Source organism: Mastomys coucha, unplaced genomic scaffold (assembly GCF_008632895.1).
Source record: "Mastomys coucha isolate ucsf_1 unplaced genomic scaffold, UCSF_Mcou_1 pScaffold5, whole genome shotgun sequence".
In the NCBI taxonomy this organism is placed as follows: domain Eukaryota; kingdom Metazoa; phylum Chordata; class Mammalia; order Rodentia; family Muridae; genus Mastomys; species Mastomys coucha.
Window position 1 is genome coordinate 99,369,821 of NW_022196911.1, and position 24,058 is coordinate 99,393,878.

The 24,058-nt window shown below is 48.1% G+C and overlaps 1 protein-coding gene and 1 long non-coding RNA gene across 3 annotated transcripts in view; one reads left to right on the plus strand and one right to left on the minus strand.

The window, feature by feature from the left end:
- Map3k14 (mitogen-activated protein kinase kinase kinase 14) overlaps positions 1-2,289 on the minus strand; it is a 45,586-nt gene extending 43,297 nt beyond the window's left edge. Inside the window, exon 1 of one of the 2 annotated variants that reach the window (XM_031354965.1) lies at positions 2,200-2,289. The gene's annotated coding sequence lies outside the window, so the exon portion shown is untranslated. The remainder of the gene's footprint in view (positions 1-2,199) is intronic. The other variant, XM_031354967.1, reaches the window with a different exon arrangement.
- Positions 2,290-2,512: 223 nt separating this feature from the next.
- LOC116078819 lies at positions 2,513-15,258 on the plus strand. The gene is made up of 3 exons (XR_004113643.1): positions 2,513-2,721; positions 5,310-5,466; positions 13,933-15,258. It is a non-coding gene; the product is annotated as an uncharacterized LOC116078819 (long non-coding RNA).
- Positions 15,259-24,058: the final 8,800 nt, after the last annotated feature.

Consider the following 24,058-nt stretch of genomic DNA (forward strand, 5'->3'; position numbering starts at 1 on the left):
AAAAAAAAAAAAAGAAAGAAAGAAACTAAAAGTGACTTCACAGGCAAGTGATACTACAAAACTCTTAAGAGGGGGGAAATGGCCTAAAAGCACAAGCCTAGATTTGAGCTTTTATCTATTTTATATCCATCCAATCTCCTACCAGCCCCTAGCTAAGGATGAACCCTATAACTCACCAAAAATCTCACAACACTTGTCTAGGGTTGGACAGCCAATTGGGGTGAGCCTTGTCCTCTCAAACCCCAAGCAGAGCACAAAGGAATCAGTGTTCATCAGGAGAACCAAAATGAGGAACCACACTTCTATCTGCCAAGGCTGAATGGAAAAGCAGGCTTTTTTTTCTTTTTTTTTCTTTTTTTTTTTTTAAGAGACAAAGGTTCATTTGGCAGGGTCTCTGTCTGTGGTGCCACTCCCACAAACTCTAACAGACACCAGAGGCAGAAAAAACAAAACCAAAAAAAAACCAAAAAAAACCTTTAGAACTGCTCCATCCACCCCAAAACAATCAGAAAATGACCTGAAGCCTGATCAAGCAGTAGTTTGATTTCACAAACTGCTGGTACGTATTTCTGGGTATGTACAGCTGGGTACTTATTTCTAAAATTAAAGTTAGACATATTAACTACTATTATGAGCTGTTCTGAGAAATTTATCACCCTCTTCCAAATAAATCAGGATGTCTTCTTTCTTTCTTTCTTTCTTTCTTCTCTCTCGTGTTGTGAGGCAGGGCCTTGGTGTGAAGCCCTGACAGGCTTTAAAGTCACAACAAATCCTCCTTGTCCCAGCTTCCCAATGATGGGTTACAGGTGTGTGCCACCATGCCAAGTTTTCAAGATGTCTTAAAGGCATTTGAAAAACTCAGAAAGCTGGCATCCATCCAAAGGAATTGCCTTTGACATCACTTTAAATACAAGAGGAAACCCACACACACATCATAAGCAAGCCAAGGGCCTTCAAAGCATCCTCTCACATTAAGAGCAAAGAGATCACCCCAAGCCTCCCCCCCTTCTCTATCATGGTTACCTTATGCCATTCTAATTCAGGGATCTGGAGAACTCACCCTCACTCGTGGCTCTGAGGCCACAGACAAGGGATGTCATCCCCCATACCTGGACCAGGTACTTTGATTACCAACTGGACAACGGTCCATGCATCTCACCACACCTACCGCTAAATGGGAAAGTTACTAAGCAAAACCCTGCAAAACTAAAGCTAGGATCCGACCCTCTAGTCTTTCAGAGAGACTATGTTTCTAGATACCCGCCAGTGTTCCAAAGTCCACTGGTCATGGTGCCACTCCCCGTTGGTTTCATTCTTTTAGCACCCTTAATCCAGTCATTAGTGTTCATTGTCTCCAATTAACAACAACAACAACAACAACAACAAAATGTCATTAAGACACTGATATTTGAAACTTTTCTCCACTCATCCCCTTGACAACCCATGCACATCCCTATCCATCCTTTAGGGCTGACAGCCATTTTTTAATCTCAGCTTTGGGGGTGGGGGCGTTCTTTTCTGAAGTTAATGAACACGATGAGGCTCCAAAGCAGGTGGGAATCTCTGCCTCAGACAAATGTTTCTTTTTACTTGGTGACAGGTGGCTGAAAGTTGCCAGAGCCGCGAAGAGCTTCCAAGACGGGACTAGTACATATAAACAGACTCCAAAAGTCCCGAGTAGAACACAGAATTACACAGAAGGGTAAGGACCATCGAGGAGGGAGGATATCATCATCAGCGACTAGCACCGCTCTGCTGAGTGCCCAGAGCAGCGATTCTCTCAGAACAAGTGATCCCAAGCAGTTCACAGGGAAAGGCTGCGCGTGTCACTGCTAGGGCAGTGGAGCGATCACCTTCTCTTGGGGGACACCCAGGAGCCGGGTCTGGCAGTAGGGCGGCTGAACTCGATGGCACGGATGTTGGGGAAAGGGAAGCAGACAGTACCCGCGCGCGTTCCGGGCAAGCGTGTGACCCGTGGGTGCGCGGCCTGGAGGCTCCAGGCGAGCACGGCGTTTCGAGCGTGGCGCTGATGGCGCTGAGCTTGCGAGAGGGTTAGACCGCAAACACCCGGCCACCCATCCCAGCCATCCCTCGTGGACAGCCAGGCTGCAACCCAGTCCCCGCCTGGGAGGAGCCCCTATCCCAACCCGCTCCCTCAGCGCCCCGCTTTAGTACTCGGGGTTCTGCCCAGTCACCTACCGGCGGAGCGCCGTTCTTCTCAAACAAGCGAGTGTGGCGCTTCGCTGGCCAGCGATCGCTCCGGGCCCCAGCTGCCCCTCCCCGACCACGCCCCCGTGCCTAGCCCCGCCCCGGGCCACGCCTCTCCCCGTGGCTGCGACTTTGCTAGCTTCCCGCCTCCTTTCTTTGGCCGCACTACGACCCTTGACCCCACCCATTCCTATAAGTTAGCCAATAAGACGTCTTGTTCCGGCCGGCCCTGCCGGCCACTCCTCAGCAGCGATTGGCTAGCGAGGCCTCCCCTAAAATGGGCACTGTTTCCGGCCAGGGTATCCAGAGCAGACGGCTGGGTGGATGGGCGGGCGGTAGGCGAAGGAGGCCAGGGTGTTGGTTGAACTACACATGCGCTCTCGCCTTCTGGCAAACCTTACCGGCTGCATTCTTTTTGAGGTTACGGGAAGGAAGGGCGACTGTACGCATGCGTGGGCATTCCCGGCTTCGGCTTTGGTTACCTTGGAGATGGCGGGGCGCTCTCGCTCTAAGGTCTTGGGTTTCTCTGCTTTCTGTTTGAGGGCGTGGCTGCTTCGTGGGGGCCTGGTGGGGCTAGAGACACTTTCCTGAAGCACTTAGAGTGAGCCCGGTGCTGTAAAGTGTGTGGAGATGAGGTTGCTCTGCCTACCCTCGAGAAGTGTGGGGAGACAAAGGCCTATGTGGGACAGGCCGGGTGTTGAACCGCCGCTCTAAGGGAGCGTGTTGTGGTACAGTCTCCTTCCACCCCGGAGAAGCTTCGTGGTGTGTGTGCTGAGCACGGGATCTATCCTAAACTACAGATCCAGGAAGACTTGGTCTTTGAAAACGTGGTGTCTACAGTGCCCTTTTTATGGGGGCGGGAAGGAGTGTAGGGAATATATGGATTTTTTTTTCTTTTCTAACTTTGCTAATGGACTTCCTACTGTACTACAAGCTTCTATTTACTGATAATAAGAAATTACAAATATGTAATTTTTTTTAATGTTTACAGAATAAAAGGTGTGCTGCGACCTTAGGGACTCTGCTAGGAATCCTAACTGCAGCAGATGCAGGGACTGGCGGTATGGTGGGAGTGGCAGCCTCGTTCTTGACTGGTTTGAGAAATAAGGAACGGCCTGTCTGGAAAGGTTTGAGCCAGGGCCAGACCACTGTCTGCTTGTGCCCACTTTGCAGACCTCGCTTCTTTCTGGAGATGAGTTCAAGCAGACATCTGTTGTTGGACACCAAGAAAGGCCATTCATTTAGACAGTGTGGAAATCCCACAACCTGGCCTGCATTCAGGAGGCTGAGGCAGGAGGATGACAAGCTTGAGGCCAGTCTGAGCTGCATAGCCTGACTTCTGTGTGGAAACAAAACCAAGTAGACGAGAACCTGAGAGGCTCCCCCCAACTCCCCTGGGCCAGAAATACGTTAGAGCCTGCAGTTGCCCATAGCCCATGTTGCCTTAGTGTCAACCGCGTCAAGTGTTGTCCCTAGAAGCATTTCTGGCTGTGACTGACACCGAGCCTGCACTAAAGTATATTTAGAGCCTATATGTCAGTCTCTGGGACATATCTTGGCTCTGCTAGTGGCCAGCTGAGAGATGGTAAGGCAAGAAAATAAAAAGGGCTGGGGGCTTCTGAAAAAACCCTAGGGGTTTGGCGTCTCTGACTCAGAGAGAGGCCGAGCTGAGCCAGATGTACAGGTTGGTATCAGGTCTCCTGGGGTGTCTGTCTTACCCTCCCACCACCTGTTTGCCTCTGGGCAAAGCACTTCTCAGGAAAGATGTGGGCAATAGGCCCAGAATCTGCAGACGCTCCCTGCAGGGCTGGCTCACTTTTGCCATCTCCTTCTCACCCCTCCTTTTTTTTTTTTTTTTTTTTTTTTTAAGGACAGCCAGTATTTCTGTGCTTACTAGCTTTCCTGATGCCCTCTGGCCCTGGGTCCTTTCATTCGTTGTCTAGTCCATTGGGATGGTTGCTCTTTAAGCCTACACTCAATAGGATGTATTAGTGAGAACAGACTCAACTCTTATGTTGACTCAAAGCTCTGCAGAAGGGTCAGCTTGCAGGTGTGGGGGGAGGGTAGGGGGACACACCAGTAGACTCATTAGCAAGGAAAGTATTAGGGAGAAAGAGTGCTTGCTTCTTGGTTTCAGCTACTTTTCTCCTGTCTGTCTCCAGAGTGTGAGGCGATGAGCAAACACCCCTCTCCTCTCTCAAAATACCTACCCACTAGGAGAGCTTTGAGCAAAATTGACTTCCTCCTGCTCTAAGTGGTGACAGTCCGGGCAGGCTTTGAGCCTTTGAGTCACTCCTGCAACTTCAGCTCAGCTTTAAATGAAATAATTGACATTTGCAAGGTGACTCATACCTGGGGCAGTGCTGGCCTCTCAGTACTCAGGGGGTTTCACAGACCAGCTATTTCAGGTTTGGAAACACAAGAGTAAGACTATGTCAATCTGCAAAAAAAAAAAACAAAAACAAAAAACAAAACAAAAAAAACCCCAGCAGTGTCTGTTTGTTTTATAGACCTGAAGATCCAAATCCAGGGCCTTGCATATCCTAGGCAAGTAATCTACTATGGAGCTATAGTCTAACTTTTTTGGTTTTTCTAAGTAAGGTCTCTGTAGCCTATACTTCCTTTATCATTATTATTATTATTATTATTATTATTATTATTATTATTATTATTTTTAGTTTTTCGAGACAGGGTTTCTCTGTCCTGGAACTCACTCTGTAGACTAGGCTGCCCTCGAACTCAGAAATCCACCTGCCTCTGTCTCCCAAGTGCTGGGATTAAAGGCGTGTGCCATCACTGTCCAGCTATTATTTTTATTATTTTTTTTTTAGGTAAGGTCTAGAATTCCCTATGTTTTTTCTAGGTAAAGTCTCTGTGGCCTATAATTCCCTATTTAACCCAGACAGCTCACACATCTTCCTGCTGTCACTTCTCCAGTCTGGGGATTACAGGCATGTACTGTGACCAGCTCAGCCTCTGTTCTTGTTTGTTTACATTTCTCTTTGTAAAAACAAATTCTTAATGTCAGCATGCAAAAGAGTGGGGTTACATCATAGTCTCTTCACACCCATGCCTCATTCCCCTTTGCTCTCCTTCCTCAGTTTCTGGCTCTGAAGAGATTAAGGACGGAAATCTGCTGTATACAGTGGTATATGCCTGTAATCCCAGCACTGGAGAAGTGGAAGCAGGCCAGCCTGGGCTACCTAAGACCCTGTCTTCAATCAACCAACAAACAAAAGAACATGAGACAAATACTAAGTATGTCCTGTGCAGAACCTCACTTGAATTACCTCAGGATGACATTTTGTATTGGACAATCCACTAAAAGCCCTGCCCTTAAAGGATGTCTAAGGGCATGTGGCCATGTCTAGTAAGAAGTTGTTGGTTGAAGCCTGCGAGTGCCTGTGGGTCTCGGGCCCACATTCCTGTAAAATCATGAGTTCAAGTGAGGGCTGGTGTGAGGATGGCATGAGAGAGGACCTAGGCCTAGGGGCAGACATTCCTGGAGGAGAAAGTATGCTTCCTCCCGCTAGGGGCCTGCCTGAGCTGCAGTCCAGGTGTTAGTGCTACTGGTCCCCAGTTTGGACCTGCCCCAGACAGCTAGGTGGGGCGTGCGGAAGCAGTAGAGGAAACAGATACATAGATACAGGGATGACTGTGCCTCGTGTTGGCAGCTTGAATAGGGATTAAGCAAATAGCATAAACCTGAGTACTACCCCCCCCCACACACAAAACACCCCATCCAAGCTAGTTGTTAAGCGTTCCCCAGCATACTCCTGCTGGCCTCTAGCAGCTGGGCCATCTTACCACATGCTGGGGTGATGGAAATGAACTTCGAGGAGAGAGGAAGAAGAGGTTCCAGCCTTGGCAAAGGGTAGAGCTATCTAAGTGGGGCCCTGGACAAAGATGACTTTACCAAGGACAGGGCATACCTTTCTGAGACCCCCTCCCTGACTTTGGTGTCATCGGAGGGAGCCCTGGCTTGACACCTGTTCTTCTCCGTTCTTGATTAGTTTTTACCTTCTTAGTCACCTCTCTACCCCCAGTTTCCATACCATTTGAAGATGTGACTTGGTTGGTAGAGGGCTTGCCCAGTGGCTGTGAACCGATGGGCTCAGTCCCCAGCATGAGTTAGATAAGTTGGGAATGATTGGCAGGGCCTGTGAGCTCAGCACTCAGGAAGTAGAGGCAAGCAGATCAGAAATTCAAGGATATATAGGGAGATTAAGGCCAGCCTGGGGAACATGAGAGGCTGTCTCAAAAGAAAAAAAAAATCCATACTACCCCTGACCCTTCTGGTGGCATTAATTCTCATGGGAGGCCACTTATGTCGTAAGTCCAGCCAGTGTCCCAGCATCACCTGCCATAAACTATCTTGCTCCTTTAGCATCTTTCTTTCAACCCATGAATGTAACCAAGCTCCCAGCCTAAAAATGACTGACTGGCTAAACAGTACCTCCTGGCTCTCCTGTACACTGTTTCCCAGTGTCTTCCATTTGCCTGCACTCCCTGCAAGATGGTTCCTACCTCCCCTCTCTGTGAACACCTGTTAGTTTGGCTCCCAGCAAATACCCTTGTCTCACTCAGTTCCTGTCTCCCTGGACTACACAATGTGATGTGTTGAGCACACAAGGCCCAGGCTGGGAAACCAGTCCCCTGCCCTCAGGGAGCTTTTGCTCTAGTGAGCGGCAGAATCTAAGGCACTTCAGATGAGGACCAGAGTCATCCAGGCATTGGGTTGGGTGATGATGGAGGGATGGACTGTACTGCAACAGGCAGGATGCAGCCAGGCAAGCAGACTCATTCTAAGCTCGAACAGTGTGTTTCCTGGAGGGATGAGTTACACTGGAGACAGAAGAATGGCAAAGGCCAATAGAAGACAGTTGTGGCCAGGAAGCCACTCCTGCCCCCTGGTGGGAAGGCCAGACAGGGCAGGGGCAGTCAGAGGCTGGGAGCCAGGGTCACTGGGGAACCACACAGCAAACTCATCCATTTCCACAGCGCCCCCACACCAGATGAAGAGGGATTGAGGGAAAACATGGAGTCTTCTGTCTTCTGGTTTCTTGGTAGAGCCTCTTGCTGACCTGTGAGCTCAGAGGGCTCAGTTAGCTGCAGAGAAAGAGAGAGCCAGACAGTAGGGTCCACAGCTTAGGTGTGCAGGAGGATCAGGACTAACTTCTCTTAGGGAGCTCAGGGACTCTCCTAGAGGACTAAGGACTTGAAAGAAGGGGCTAAAGGGCACATACTCCTGACAACCAGCAACATTTGGGGCCAGTCCTGTTATGTTTTCTGTCTGTCTCCTCCTCCTTCTTTTGAGACAGTGTTTCACTATGTAGATGAGGCTGGTCTTGAACTCACAGAGATCCACCTGTCTCTACTTCTTGGGTGCGAGGATTTAAGATACGTGCCACCATGGTCAGCTCATTCCTATTCATTTATTAATACAGGACAACTGTAGCCAAGGTTGAAGATGCTCTTGAACTTCTGATTCTCTGCTAGGGATTAGGCTTCTGGCTTCATGCCCACTAGGCAAGCATTCTACTGACTGAGCTACATCCCAGGTTTTAGGTCTGAGCCCCTAGCTTTCCTACATTCTTTCCCTTGGAGTTCTAACCAATTCCTGGCTTCACTGTATCATTCAGCAAACATCAATTTGAGTGCATAGCATACAGCTGGCCCTTGACCTAATCCTTGGTGACAGTGATGAATGAAGCAGGAGACTTGCCATTCATGGGGTTAGGGGGATCAGCAATATAGTATAAAGGACAGAGGAGCTACTGGGTAAAAGAAGTCTCAGAGGAAAGATCAAAGAAAGCTTCCTGGAAGGGGTACCTCTCAGACTGACTGCTGCTAGGCCAGGTGCACCAGGAGGCCAGGTAAATAAGTAACATGGAGCAGAAGTAACATGCAAAGGTGTAGTGATGGAGATGAGGGACAGTCAACCATTTGGGGAACTGGATGTTGATGTAAGGGACAGGGAGAGAAATGTAGCTGACACCAAAGTCTGTGACCTGGACTATAGAAGGCAATGCAGACCATCAATAGCAGATATGGCCAGAGAAAAGATAGATTAAAATTCTAGAATGGAATCTTAGTTCAGTGTCACTTTCCAAAATGTGTAGCAGCATGGCAGCTACACAGTAGAAGACCAGCTTCGGAGCAAGTCTGGTTAGATGTGATGGGGCTGGATTAGGGCAGTGGCAGAAAGTGGTGATCTGAGACAGATTAGTCACACGGATAGATACAGTAGCAAGAAGCCATGGAGGATGGAATGTAGCCAGAAATGGAGGCTACATCTACGATGCTGGGGCCATGAGCTGAGGAGAGAGGGTTCTGTTGGCTTTGGATTTTGGCATTTCGGTTGCTCTGTCCCTTCCTCTGTCTTCTCAGAGCTGTTGACTTTTAAACTGACACCATTAGTTGTGACCTTCAGCCTATGCTCCAAACTAGAATTGCCACTGGCCCAGAGGATGTGTCTACCTTCTAGCCACCTGGCATCACCATCTCTACATTTCTCTGTGTCAATGATGTCACTGCCAGCCCCCCCCACCCTCAGAATCTCCATCGTCACCTCTTTGGGCCAAGTCACTCTGACTAGTTCTTCAAGCAGTTCCCATTGTGTTTGGAACCTTCCTTTGTCTGTCCTCCTATCCTTTCACCTGCGCCCTTTTCAGTGTCAATCCTTTCCTCTGTCAATCTGTCTATCTGTCTATCTATCTATCTATTGATCAATCGCTATCTCTTCCTCCCACCCTCCCTCTCTTCCTCTCTCTTTGAGATAGGGTTTCACTATGTAGCTTTGGCTGTTCTGGAACTCAGTAATGTAGAACCAGGCTGGCCGTAGACTCACAGAGATCTGCCTTCTGAGGGCTGGGATTAAAAAGGGCCTTGCTGCTATGCCCATCCATCTATGTGCCAATCCTTTTTACTTGGTTATCCTCTCACTCAAAAACATTAATGGCTTCCCACTGCCTATGTCTTAGTTAGGGTTTTACTGATGTGAACAAACACCATGACCAATGCAAGTCTTATAAAGGACAATATTTAATTAGGGCTGGCTTACAGGTTCAGAGGTTCAGTCCATTATCATCAAGGCAGGAACATGGCAGCATCCAGGCAGGCATGGTGCAGGCAGAGCTGAGAGTTCTACATCTCCATATGATGCAGATTACTAGCAGATTACTGGCTTCCAAGCAGCTAGGATAGGAGTCTTAAAGCCCAAACCCACAATGACACACCTACTCCAACAGGGCCACACCTTCTAATAGTGCCACTCCCTGGGCCCAGCATATACAAACCATCATAGCCTGCGGATTAAGTCCCAGCTTAATAGAGTGTTAGCTGAGAGTGTTATTTGCTTGTGGGGTTCCCACTCTCTCTTCATGTCTGATCAGAACTTTAATTATAGTGCTGGTCTATTCGGTTTGAATGCTTCCCTGGCTCCCTTGCAGCCAGGATGGCTGTGTTACTCCATCCCGTCCATGGAGAGAGGTGGACCTAGCTGGTCCTTTGCCCTTCTACCTTTTCTCTTTCTAGAGTATAGACTCAGAGTCTGGTGGTATGGAATCATAGAAATAGAAGTCAGCTTAAGGGTAAAATTCCTCACTTGAGGGTGGGAGGAGGCCTGGGTTCAGTCCCCAGCACTGTGGATTGGATGTCTATTATCTGACAGCCATCTTGGAACTCAGAAAGAAAAGGCAGGCTGATCAGAAGTGTAAGGTCATCCTTGCTTCCACAGCAAGGCTAGCATCAGCTGTACAAGATCCTGTTTTAAAGAGCAATAGCACAGGGGCTAGAGAAATGGTGTGGTTAAAAGCATCTCCTACTCTTCTGGAGGATTCAATTCCTAGCACCCATGTCAGGTGGCTCACAACCACCTGCAGATCCAGAGGCTCAGACGTCCTCTCCTGGCTTCCATGGGTACCTACAGGCATGAGCACACACCCTCTCATTTAGACAACTCAAAATAAGTGTAAAGCAAAACAAGGGACTGGGCTGCTGACTCAGTTGGTAAAATGCTTGCCACACAAACATGAAAATCTGAGTTCAGGTTTCCAGCATCCACATAGAAAGGTGGGCATGGTGAGGCATGTCTGTAATCCTCGTGCTGGGGAGGCACGAGGGGTTGCTGGTGGGTCCCAGGGGCTTGCAAACCACACGGCCTAGCTAGATCAGTGAGCTCCAGGTTCAGTTTTTTTTTTTTTTTAATCTCAAAAAAAAAATGAGGTGGAAAGCAATAGAGAAAGACACTTGACATTGAACTCTGGCCTTTACACACACACACACACACACACACACACACACACACACACACACACACACACATACACATGCATGCATAGAACAACAAAACTCTGACTGTGGTGGCAGAGCAAAGAGCCCGGAGTCTCCAGTAACCTCACACAATCGTTACAACCAGTGATGCCCACCCCTTAGGGATTTCCGTTCTTCAGCTTCGGATAATATGATGGATCCCCCGGAGCTAAGATTCTATGATGTTCTTTACTCACCCACACAGTGAGATTTGTGGAATTTAGCCAACTTGAGAATCCCTGTCCCAGTAGCCCTGGAATAAAAATGACATCAAGGCAAAAACCTTAAAATATTCTTAAGTACATGCTTCTTAGGATTAAGTAACACACAGAGACAAAAGCCAGCCAGGCCTACCGCCCTGGTGCGCTGCCACTGCCACTCCTGTTTTCTGAGAGAGGAAACCGCCCTGGGAAAGCAGTGGAAAGGGATGGATGACTTGCCCTGGGCCTAAGTGCATACCAGGGATGTCAGTCAAAGATTGCGTGACTACGCAAGGGCAGATTAGGAACAAGATATGTTTTACTGTGGTAAGATAAAGGATGCTCAAATTAGACTGAAGGAAAACCCAGATGCTGAGATCCAGAGATTAGCGCAGACTCTAGTCTGTGGGGACAAGAGTGGAGCCCTTAATCAGTGACATGCCAACAGGACTCTTCCATAGGGGGTATGGAACCATTCCGTGGTTCATAGGTGGCCTGTGACAGGCCACAGATCTAAATCAGACTAGGCCCGTACAAAGCTAATTCCCTTTCCAATTGTCATTTTCTCTTGTCTATCAGTCTTTGGATGTGCTTGTGTACACTGCAGAAGATCAAACTTGGTTCTCCAACACTGGGTCCCTGGAGTCCTCTGTTGAATAAACCATTTTTACCTGTTTTGCATTTTTCCAGGATGTCTTATACATCTACAAATATACAGCATGCATTCAAAAGGCCCCCTTATCTTTAGTGTGTGTGTGTGTGTGTGTGTGTGTGTGATGCCATAGCATATGTGTAAAGGTAGGAGGACAACTTCTGAGAGTTTGTTCTCCCCTGGGGAATCAAACTTGAGGCTTCAGGCTTGTAAGCAAGCTCATTTCCCACTCAGCCATCTTGTCAGACCTTTGTATGGCTTTCTTCTTCTTCTTTTTTTTTTTAATTTAACACGTCTGGCCATGGTAGTGCACACCACTAATCCTAGCACTCAGGAGGCAGAGGAACTCTGAATTCCAGGCCAGCCTTGGCTACACAGAGAAATCCTGTCTCAAACCAAGCAAACAGACAAACTAATTAATTTAATTAATTAACGGAAGTGAGGCTGGCAAGATAGATGGTGGCTGAAAGCACTTGTTGCCCAGCCTTAACCACTTGAGTTCAGTCCCTGGGACCCACTGGGACAGAGGGAGGAGAGAACGGACTCCAACAGTGCTCCTCGGACCATCACACCCATGCAGTTCAGTCCCTGGGACCCCCTGGGACAGAGGGAGGAGAAAACGGACTCCAACAGTGCTCCTCGGGCATCACACCCATGCAGTTCAGTCCCTGGGACCCCCTGGGACAGAGGGAGGAGAGAACGGACTCCAACAGTGCTCCTCTGACCATCACACCCACCCCCAAGCAATATACAAACCCCAAATAAACAAAATGTAAAAAAATGCAAATGAATGGAAGTCGCTGTGCGCAGCTGCTCTGCTGCAGGCCGTGCTCTCTTCACCAAAGCATCAGTGAGCTCCTCGCGCACACAGAGCTGCCTCGTTCTGCATACTCTTCATTGTGTGACCAGAATGTGACTTGTTTGGCTCCCTTTTAATACCTGTGTCCTAGCATTTCCTACTGTAAGAACTGTTCAGTAAACCTGTACCTCTTTCATTTTGCATATTAATTAATCCATGAAGTCAGGAGATAGTTACTTGGTCATGGAGCTATGCTCACAGAGAAGAATCTTGATAAGTTCCTCGCAGAGAGTCCGTACTTTGAATCCCTAAGTCAAGAAGAAAGGCTTCATTTGGTGCTACTCCATCTTCTATGTCTGTCTCTGAGGCGGGCTAACCTTTTTCTTTTGGTGGTAGTACTCAAGTTTGAACCTGGGCCTTTGCACATGCTAGGCAAGTACTCTATGTGCCACACCCCAGCCTTTGTTATTGTGTTTGGCATTTGGGATTAAGTCTCATGTAGCCCAGACTGGCTTTGAACTTCTGATCTTCTGCCTCCACTCCCGAGTGTAGGGATTACAGTCATGTGCTTCTCTGTCCTATTTGCCAGCCAACCTTTTACCTTTTAAAGATTTATTTTTATTTTACTATTTTATGTATATGAGTGACTGCACATATGTGCAGGCCTGATGCCTGTGGAGGCCAGAAGAGAGAATGGGGTTTCCTGGAACTAGAGTCACAGGTGGTTGTGAGCCTCCATCTGGGTGATGGGAACTGAACCCAAGTCCTCTTGCAGAGTGGCCAGTGCTCTTAGCTGCTGAGCCATCTCTCTGTGCTTCCTTTTTTTTCTTTTGAGTCTAACTTGGCCTGGCTGCCCTTGATCTGTCTCAGCCTCCTGTGGAGCAGGGATGCCAGGCCTGCATAAACAGGCCCAGCTAGCAAAGCTCTTTAACACAGTATTGGTGTCAGAGTTACAGTGTCTGGGCCATAGAACCTGGCTAGCGTTTAGTAACAATGCTTGGTTGTTATTGGGATTAATTACTAATTAGCAAAGAACATTGAATTTCTACCTCCAAAATCCGAACGTTCCTATCAAAACAATTTAAAATTTTTAAAAGGTGAGACAATTTAGAGAAAATGGTAAATAAATGGCACAAGTGGAAATCAGATGTCATTAAACCAAGTTAAAGTGGGAGAGGCTGGAGTGATGGCACAGTGGTGAAGGCTGGTGCCTGCTCTTCCAGAGGACATGGGTCTGATTCCCAGCACCCACAGGGCAGCTTACCACCTTCTGTAACTCCAGTTTCAGGGTATCTAATGCATTTGGTGGCCTCCCTGGGCCCCAAACACACACGTGGCATACAGACATACATGCAGACAAAGCACCCATACAGACTAAAGTCAATAAAAAACAAAAAACATTTAAAAAGCAAGAGAAGGATTAGACTGTCCTGTACTGATGTTTGCTTTGTTGGTGCCAGGGATTGATCCCAGGACCTTGTATATTCTAGGTTAGTGCTTAATTGCTTTGAGCTACATCTTCGGCTGAATGCTTGGTTTTATATCCTTGTTCATTTGGGGGTTTAGACAGCCTCACCTCCATATTTTTTCCTCTGCAGCTTATTTGATTAATTTTACTAATATTTGTTTGTTAATTCTTAAGAGTTCCTGATCATGGAAGACTTTTTACTTAATAACTGCATCATAAGTGGGCATGGAAGATGTTTGATTTGATAAACTATCACAAATGGGCATTCTTTCAGAGTATCTCTTTACCTCAGCCCCACAGGTGTCCTATCTCTGTCATCCCTGGCTCTGGAGACGTTGGAGGTGTTTTTGCCCAGGGCCTTTGTGCAGCATCCTTAGTCAGATGAGCAGCATCCGGCTCAGACTTGCCCAGTAATTCTCTTCAAATAGAGCATGATGAAATGACTGGACCCAAATAAGCCTTCAAGGAAATGGCTGTGACAGAGCCTTCCGAACACTGCCCACAGCCACCCAAGTGCATGTGAGCAACACAGCTTGTCAACCAAAGACACAAACAGCTAGCTTGATGGATGAGAATGTAAATATAGGCTTGAGCAGGTAGGTGGTGGCTGGGTCCTGGCAGTGGCTACCAGCTTTCTCTGGGGCACAAGGTAAACGATGCTTAAAGATGCCAGGACAGAGAGACTGTGGAGGATACAAGAGGCCAGAGTTGAGTGGAAAGCTGGAGAACCACAGGGATCCAGGCGATGGAAGAAGTGTCAGGTGTGTAGAAAATAGGAAACAATACAAGGTAAGTGTTGGGAGGTTTGAGCTTTAATCCATTCGTTTATTTTTATTTTTAATTATTTATTTTGAGGCAAGGTCCCGTGTAGCCTCAGGCTGGCCTGGAACTTTCTATGTTGCCAAAGTTGGCCTTGAACTCTTGATCCTCCTGCCCACATCTTCCAAGTGGCAGGAGTTATTGGCATGCATCGCCATGCCCAGCAAGGTTAAATCTTTGAGCATGCAAATCTGGCAACTGACAGCCCACAGTGACCAAGAACCCACGGTGCCAGGAACCTGGCACCGATGTAAACATTTTACAAGGGCTTGTTCAGTGGCTCTCATACTTGCTAGTTTGCTAACAAAACTGGTTGAAGACCCCAAATAGCTTGTGTTTTTGCAGATTTTATCTGGTGTTAGGAAAGTAAATATTTAGTAATTGGTTCTCCAAGAAAAGTCTTTGTTTTGTGACAGAGTCTCACATTGCCAGGCTGGCCTTGAATTTGCTGTATGGCTGAGTCTCCTAGACCTGCTGCCTTCTTGTCTCTATTTGTCTAGTGCTAGAATTATAGGTGTGTGCCACCATACATCCTTTATAAGTAACAGTCTGTTTTGTTTTTTTTTTTTAAGGTTTATTTATTTTCAGTTTTTGTGAATGAGTTTTGTCTCCATGGATGTCTGTGCACCAAGTGTCTGCAGTGCTCATGAGGCCAGAAAAGGACATCGGAGCACCTGGAACTGGAGTTGCAGACAGTCATGAGCCGCCATACGGATACTGAACCCTGGGCCCTCTGGAAGAGCAGCCAGTGCTCTTAAGTAATGAGCCATTTCTTCAGCCCATTTAATTTTATTTTATAAAATAAAAAATCATGAAAGAGGGGCTGGAGAGATGGCTCAGCGGTTAAGAGCACCAACTGCTCTTCCAGAGGTCCTGAGTTCAATTCCCAGCAACCACATGGTGGCTCACAGCCATCTGTAATGGGATCTGATGCACTCTTCTGATGTGTCTGAAGACAGCGACAGTGTACTCACAGACAAAATAGATAAATCTTTTTTAAAAAAATCGTGAAAGAATGACATGCTTTACATTTTCCTAATTCCCTTTCGAGAACACACTTAAAGGCAGCCAGATTGGTACCTGACTTTGATTTGTATGATGTCATACCTACGTGGTCTCTGGAAACTCCATTATGGAGCAACCAAATGCTGTCTCAGGATCCTGCACAAACAGTTTTGACTTCCTGGAGCCCTTGAAAGAGTCCTAAGACTTCCTGAGGGTCCCAAGACCACAGGGCAAGAACAGTGATGCTAATAATTTGGTTTTCCACAGAACCGAGGCAGGTTTCTTATATTCCATTTTACAGACGAGAGAACAAGAACAAAGCACAATTCAACAACATTCCCCGGGGGCACTTAACCAGAAAGTGGCAAAATCAGGATTCAAACCCAGTTTACTCTGCTTGCACAGATGGGGAGTCCAGCGGGCCGATGGCCATCCTTCTGAGGCTGAGGAGTCCTTCCATTCAGTAGCTGTTGTCCCAGCTCTGGCTGGCTTTGACCTCCTCTGTGAGCTGAGGTCTCTCATCTGCTCCCCCCCCTCCCGAGTTTTCGAGTTTGTCTTGTTGCCTGTTTGTGTGGCCCTTTATTTCCACTCCACTGTGACATTCTTTAACTGTATCCATTGGATCACGCACTTCGTGGGGATCACAAAGAGACAGAGCAGGCCAGCCCATGAAGCGTTCGCCATGCAAGCGTGAGGGTCTGGATCTGACCCTCATCACCATGTTTCCCTCAAGGACGGGTCACCATTGTGGGCTGACACAGGTGTTCCAGGATCTTTGCTAAAGGAAGAAACAAATAAAATAATAGATAAACGTTCTGCATGATGGCAGACACTGTCTGCCTATGTGGGGTTCTTTGCTATTGAGCCGGGGAGGGAGAGCAGATGAGGAGGGGGAGGATGGTTAAAGCAGTCTCACCCCTAAGCTGCACTATCATGGATGTTCGCACTGTAATGCCTACAGGACAAATCACAGGCTAATAAAATCCTCCCAGATCTCTTCCTGAGGTCCCCTCTGCTCAGTCGCGATTGCTTTGCGCTCAGACACCCAGTTTGACAGTCTTTCCAGATAATCCTTCATCTTTCTAGAGAATTCTGCAGCCCCTAGACTGATGAAGGTGGGATGGGAAACACTCTGCTTTTCATAGCGAAAAGCTTTTTTATTTCATCAGTGTTGAGTCAGGGGAGGGAAGAGTGCCCTCCAGCAGTTGACACCTAAATAATGGAGACCCTTCTGGAAGCCGGGTCCTGGCCGGTAGAAGCAGTTAGTGGGCCTCAGTACCTCAGTTTCCTCTTTTGCTATCAACACATCATTCCTTCACACCAGTGACCTTTTAGGGTTCTCAGAAGACCCTAGAAGGGAGAAGTATACTTATGGGGGGAGGGGGAGTCATGCAGAAATTGTGGCTAGGATCCTGCCTGGAAGGTCATGGGGCTCAGCTTGAGCTCAGGGACCTTTAAGAAGCAAAAAAGGAACTGAGAATACCACTAGGGATCTGCTCAGTGGCCTTCCTGGAACCCTGGCTCCACAGCAAACGTCGAGCCTTCCTGAGGTCAGAGATGTGTCTGACTTAAGAGGAGATGGGGATAGGAAACAAGGAGGGCAGACAGAGAGGAGACTTGGCCTGCCAGGTCTCCCAGGTATTGCCGGCTCACCAGGTTGGCTACAGGTTTCAGGAGCTCAATTAGAACTCTTGGGAGCCTCCCCGGCTTGGGTAGGTGACTTCTAGTCTGCTTTGTCCGGCTATGTCTATGAGGCAGGGGCTTCCTATCTGTGCCCAGTGTTCTATTAGCTGGTCTGGAGTAGGCAAGCAAACCAAGACTGGTGCCTCTCAAAGGTCATCGTTAAAATGTGGTCATGGTCAGAGATGTATTACAACTTAGTGTTAGTGTACATGCGAGGCCTGCCTAAGGCCCTGGGTTCCATCCCCAGCTTTACAAAACAAAACAACAAAACAAAGACGCTCTTTACTTTGGAAGGACCACACAACTGTATAGTAATGGATATAATCAGACAGTTCTCACGTTGGAAGGCACTGCGAATATAGCCTGGGGTCACAGGATCATGGCTTTCAGTGGAGAATGGCCTCGACAGGCCTTGGTTCTGCAGAATCAGTGATGAGACTGCCTCACGAAGCTTTCGATCTAGTATTATTAGACAGGCAATCACAGTGGGTAATGCTGTAAACCCCAAAGGTCTCTGGGAGCTCATCCTACCTGGGATGCTTCTGAGAAGACGGGTGATGACTGAGGTTGATCTGAGCGGAGATGAGCATGTAGGAAGCGGCTTAGGAGGCGTCGGGGACTGGTGCCATTCCCCAGGAAAGGGTAGAAGCATAGCTGGGCAGAGAAGTTAGACCGAATGTGGTTTCAATGAAAGCCTCAGCGAACCCCACAGAGAGCTCAGGGCTACTGTGGCTTTTCAGTACCACCTCAGTTACATCAATCAGTCCCTGGACGCTGGCTGAGCCTTGGAGGAGGCTCATCTCTTCAGCTGAGAAAAATCCCCAAAGAAAGCTGACAGCTGAGGCGTCTGCATTTTCTGGAGCCCAGGACTTAAGGTGGGCCTCCTAGGACCCGCTGCAGGGGAGCTGTGAATTATCAAGCCCAGCCTACTCTGTAGACATTAGGCGTGTGCCTGGGACACATACTGGGTATCCTCGCTGCTTCCTCTGTGGATGTGGGGTGGCATGAAGGTCCGAGGTCTTGCTTCATTGTTTGCTCTGGATCAGCACCTACACGACCTGCATTACACCATCCACTTGCCCTGCCTGCATGCTAGCACAATTGAGACCAGATGGGTGTGATCATCATTGTCACCCACCCACCCATCCAAACCATCAGGAGGTCCTTTTGTTGTTGTCAACCCCCTCCCTCGCTTCCTCTGTCCCCCTCTCCTCCGCCATACCAGACCATGTTATCTCTCGCCTAACAAAGGTGGCTGATGACACGAAGCTGAAATGGAAGCATGGAAGAAGACCCGCAGAGAGAAGAACCCCTAGGGACATTTCAGAGGAAGTCCAAAACATAATGTTTGGATGAGGAAAATGATTTGGAAGGCTAAGAAAAACAAAACAAACAAACAAACAAACCACCGAAGCCCAGCGTGGTGGCACATGCCTTTAATGCTGGCATTTGAAGGGCAGAGGCAAGTGGATCTTTGTGTGGGCAAGGCCAGTCTGTTCTATACAAGTTCCAAGCCATCTAGGGATCTTTAGTGTAACTCTGTCTTTGTTTATTTTTTTATTTTTTTGATTTTTTTAAAGATAGGGTTTCTCTGTCTAGCCCTGGCTGTCCTTGAACTCACTCTGTAGACCAGGCAGGCCTCGAACTCAGAAATCTGCCTGCTTCTGCCTCCCAAGTGCTGGGATTAAAGGCATGCACCACCACTGCCCAGCAGTAACTGTGTCTTAAAGCAAGAAAGAAGAAGAAGAGGAATTAGAGAAAGAAGAGGAATTAGAGAAAGAAGAAGAATTAGAAAGAAGATGAATTAGAAGAGGAAAACTTAGAAGAAGAATTAGAAGGAGGAGGGGGTAGAGGAGAGGAAGAAGAGGAGGAGGAAGAGGAGAGGAAACAAAACAAAACTGAGCAGGCCATGGAGTGCACACAAGAAATCTCAGAATTCAGGCGGCTGAGGCAGGAGGATGGTAGCAAATCTGAAGCCAGCCTGAGCTACATAGCAAATACCCCTCTTTCAAAACCAAAATCATAAATAAATAAAAATGGGAGGGAGGCAGGGCTTTCTCGCACATGGTTACTCAGGCTAGACCGTTTGGACTGTGTGACCCTGGCCTGGTTTGGTCTTCGATCGGTGTCCTTGTCTCCACATCTCACAGGCCCATGAATTTAGCGCTTTGGTTGGGTGTGGGTCTCTCCTTCCTCAGTCATTTCTTGCCTTGTTTGTTTGTTTGTTTGTTTGTTTGAGTCAGAGTCTCCCTTATGTGAGTCAGGCTATCATCGAACTCATAATCCTCCTGAGTTCTGGGCTTATAGAGTTTCTGGCTCCCTCTTGTCTTTGGGTTTGAGTCCTTGATTAGGAGTAACATCAGGATGTGTCAGATGAGAAGGCTTGTCAGGAAAGGTGGGCAAGAATTTCCTTGGGCTCTCTGAAGAATGGGACCCTGTTTTCTCATGCGGGGCCATTCACCACATAGATGCTGACATGGCTGTGACATTGGACTCACGGCCTGTGCTCACTCTTCCTGGAAGCCATCTGTGCACCTCAGGAAAGACTGGGGAAGAAGAGATGAGGGAGAAGTAGAGAGAGAGGGCTGGAACAGAGTGAGTGGCAAGGAAGAGGGAAGGAGCGGGGAACAACCAGGTAAGAAGAGATGAGATGGAAAAGGAGAAGGGATGCTATATTCGACAGGGTAACTCATAACCCACACATGAGACCAGCGCATGTTTGAGGTTAGGGGCAGAGAATAGTAATCCATTGTATAGTTTCTGGACTAGATCACATTTATGATCCTCCTGTCTCAGCTGCCTGAGTGTTGGGATTGGGAATGCGTGCCACCCCGTCTTCCTTTATCGTGCCCATCCTTCAAAGGTGGCAGAGACAAAGTGAGTTCTGAAACTTGCCCAGAGTCTTACATCTTGAACTGGCAGAGCTGGGATTTGAACAAGGAGAGTGTGGCTCTACACCCTGGAAGAGGAAGGGCATTGCGAGGGAGCACGTACTTAGCACTTAGCAGGCACTCGGTGGTGTTGAATGGATAGTCGTACTGGGGTATGGCCTGATGGTTGTGGGATGGCCCTTAGTATAAGCCCGTGGTTTACACTAAGGTCAGAGGCTATACAATGAAATTCTATTCTCCATTCCGACCACAAATACTAACAGTGCTGAGCTCATGAGAGTGGATTAATGAATCTGTCAAACGTAGCCATCAACATTCTGTCTACTCTTTTCTCAACTCTTTAGCCGCTGGCACCAGCTAGCAAAGTCTGATGCTTCTCACACAGTGAGTCCTTAGCCACTTCTATCCAGGCCCCACGGTTCATGGACAGGACTCTTGGATTTCCCAGGCATTGCCCCACATCAGCGGTGTGAGAAGATGGCTGGGCTGTGGGCACAGGCCTCGAATTTGCTGATCTCCTCATCTCTGGCTGCTTTGAACACAGCTTCACTTTCCCCTTTGCAAAACCAGACTGCTAAAGTTCTCATATGTCTGCAGGGTGGGGATAGGGTGGGGATTTGAGGGAGGTTTCAGGGCCCAGATGCAATAGTCAGCATGTACTGTTGCCACTACTGCAGCTCCTTGTCACAGGCCTTACTCACAGGTGTCCATTTGGGTCTTTATTGGTGGACAGAGCCCTACATGTCCCCAACTTGTCTAACTTGAATCCTCTTACAAGCGGAAAGATCTGTAGACCCGCTCGCTCCATTTCATAGGCGAGCACTCTGAAACGAAGGCCAGAGGGGACCAGGAGGCCTTGCAGGGTTCTGAAAGACTATCAGAGAGAGAGGGACCCAGGGGCTCCTAGTGGCTCAGAGCCCCACCTTCCTCCACATAGCTGGGATTTGTTGCCCTCTGGGGTCCCGGAATCCCTTCCCAGCAGCAGCCTGACCTTGTCCACTTGGAGAAAAACAGGAAGCTGGGCTCTGCCAGGAATTGGAACCCAACCTTCCTCGGCACTGGGCTGCAAGGAGGCCGACATGATGAGGGGACTTGGAGACAGACACAGGGCAGAGGGTAGGGGGTGGGGGTGGGGTGGGGTCTGCAGGCTCACTGGAGTGGCCTGGGCCCGGCTCAGAGCTTTGATTCGGTCAGGTAGACTTCTGCTCTGGCTTCGCTAGTCAAAACAAGGCAAGGTAGTAAGTAAGAAGTTGTTTGTGTCTGTCCTCTCCCTCTGAGGACAGAGCCGTGGGAACCAGGGTCACAGCTGACTTTTACTTTTAGGAATCCTTTCACGCATTAAAAACAAAAAGAAAAGGCTCTGGGAGAGAGGCCAGTCCACGAAGCATTCGCCATGTAAGTGTGACGGTCGGGATCTGATCCTCATCACCCAGATAAAACCCAAGTGTGGTGCCAGGCTTGGTGACAATGTCTTTAACCCCAGCACTGGGGAGGCAGAGGCAGAGGCGGGTGGAACGCTCTAAGTCCGAGGCTAGCTGGTCCACATAGGAAATTCTAGGGCAGCCAGGACTACACAGAGAAACCCTGTTACAACAGAACAAAACAAAATAAAAAACCAAAAGGGCCAAGTGTGGTGGCACACACTTGTGGTCCCAGCACGGGAGAGGCTGAACTGGATCCCTGGGGCTCACTGGTCTGCCAGCTTAGCCTAAACGACAAGCCGTAAGTCCTGGTGAAAGACCCTGTCTCACAAAACGAGATGGATGGCTACTAAGGAATGACACCTGATGATGACCTCAGGCCTCCAGCTGTATACACACAAATGTGCACATATAGCTGTACACACACACACACACACACACACACACATGAACATGTACACACCCCCTCATAAATTAAAAAGTTTGTATAACACCGGAGTTGGTGGGATGGTTCAGTGGGTAGAGGCATTTAGTGCCAAGACTGATGATGACCTGAGTTCCAATCTGTAGACCCCACATGGTGGAAGAAGAGAATTGCCTCACGGAGATTATCTTCCAACCTCTACATGCAAGCCATGGTCTTCATGCACACCCATCTCCCCCATCCATACCCCACAGAGATGAAAATAAGTAAAATAATTATAATTTTAAGACAAGAAATATCACATGAATGTGTTGTTATACAGGTGATTTTTGCTCCTGATGTTTGTGGGTCCTGGACACTATGCCTCCTGGGATTAGTAGATTAGTTAGCCCCATGGGGGAATGTTCCACTGCTCGCTGGGCCCCTAGAAGCTTCGTTACCTGTAGGACATATAACAGGAACCAATCCTCAGATGTCACAGGGAATATTGCTCCACCCAAAACATAACCTCACCAAGCCTCAGTTTCCCTCTGTAGGATGAAAGAATTGGAGCCTCGCCTGCCTCCAACTGCTTCTCTGAAACACTGGCCAGGACCTGACCTGAGGAAACCCTGGCTCTATTTATGGCGTGTGAGTCCCTGAGCCGGTGCAGAAGAGATTCCCAGCTATAGAGTATCTTGCTTTGGGGTGTGACGATGCCCCACATTTCCCCTGACTTTCTTTCTCTCTCCCACACCACCCTCTTGGACACCTGCCTCAGATCCAGGCATCAATCATCAATCTAGTAAATTGCGTTGGTCCAGTTCAGAAACCAAGGTCTGTCCAAAGCTCTGTCAGTCGTCACAGCCTTTGATACTGTCTCATGAGATTATCATGAGATTATTCACTTTGTCTTCCCAAGGTTGGGTACCCTGTCCAAGGTCATACATCTAGAAGAGACAGAGATGGGACAAGACTTGAGATCTGTCAATGTTGTCCAGCGGGAACTGTGTGCCTTGTTTCCTTGAGGTAGGGTCTCTTACTGGGACTTGGAATCACTGATTTGGCCAGGCTAACTGGACAGAAGGCATCCAGGATCTGCCTCTCTGCCTTCTAGTATTTGACTATGGTTTTGTTGTTGTTGTTTTGTTTTTTCGAGACAGGGTTTCTCTGTGTAGCCCTGGCTGTCCTGGAACTCACTCTGTAGACCAGGCTGGCCTCGAACTCAGAAATCCACCTGCCTCTGCCTCCCAAGTGCTGGGATTAAAGGCCTGTGTCACCATTGCCTGGCCTACTATCTGATTATGTGTGCCAACACACAAAGCCTTTTACATAGATGCTGGGAATCATGCTTATGTGACAAGCATGTTACAAGCTGAGATATTTCTCCAGCCCTGCACTTTTTATTTATTTATTTTTGTTTGTTTGTTTTGAGATAGGGCCTTTCTGTGGCCTGGGCTGTAGTCACATTCATTAAGTAGCTGAGGCTGGCCTTCAGCTCGTCATTCTCCTGCCTCCGTGTACCAAGTAGTTGGAATTCCAGGTGTGCACCATCCTGCCCAGCAAATGTTTGTCTGTCTGTCTGTTTGTTTGTTTGTTTGAGACAGGGTCTCACTATGTTACCCTGGCTGACCTGGAACTCACAATGGTCTGCCTGCCTCTGCATCCTGAGCACTGGAATTAAAGGCGTGGGCCACCGTTTCCTTTTAGAAAAGAGTTCACTACCTTTATTTTTTATTTTTTATTTTTTTAAATAAATCTTTTTTTTTAATTTATTATATGTAAGTACACTGTAGCTGTCTTCAGACGCACCAGACGAGGGCGTCAGACCTCATTATGGGTGGTTGTAAGCCACCATGTGGTTGCTGGGATTTGAACTCATGACCTTCCGAAGAGCAGTCGGTGCTCTTCCCCGCTGAGCCATCTCACCAGCCCCCTCACTACCTTTAAATATATGTGATTTCACAAATAGAAATATGGTCACAAGTCATCTCCTGTATAATGTTGCAGCAGATTTGGCTCGGCTGAAAGGGTCCTTCCTGAGTGTTAATTGCTTAAATACCACAGCTGGACTCAGGGCCTGCGAGAGAAGTTGACATTGAGACCAACTCCCATCTGGCAGTGCTGGTCGGGGCTAAGGTTCTAACTTCATTGCGGTTTTGGATGGATGCCTTGCAGCTCCTCTGACGGAGTTAA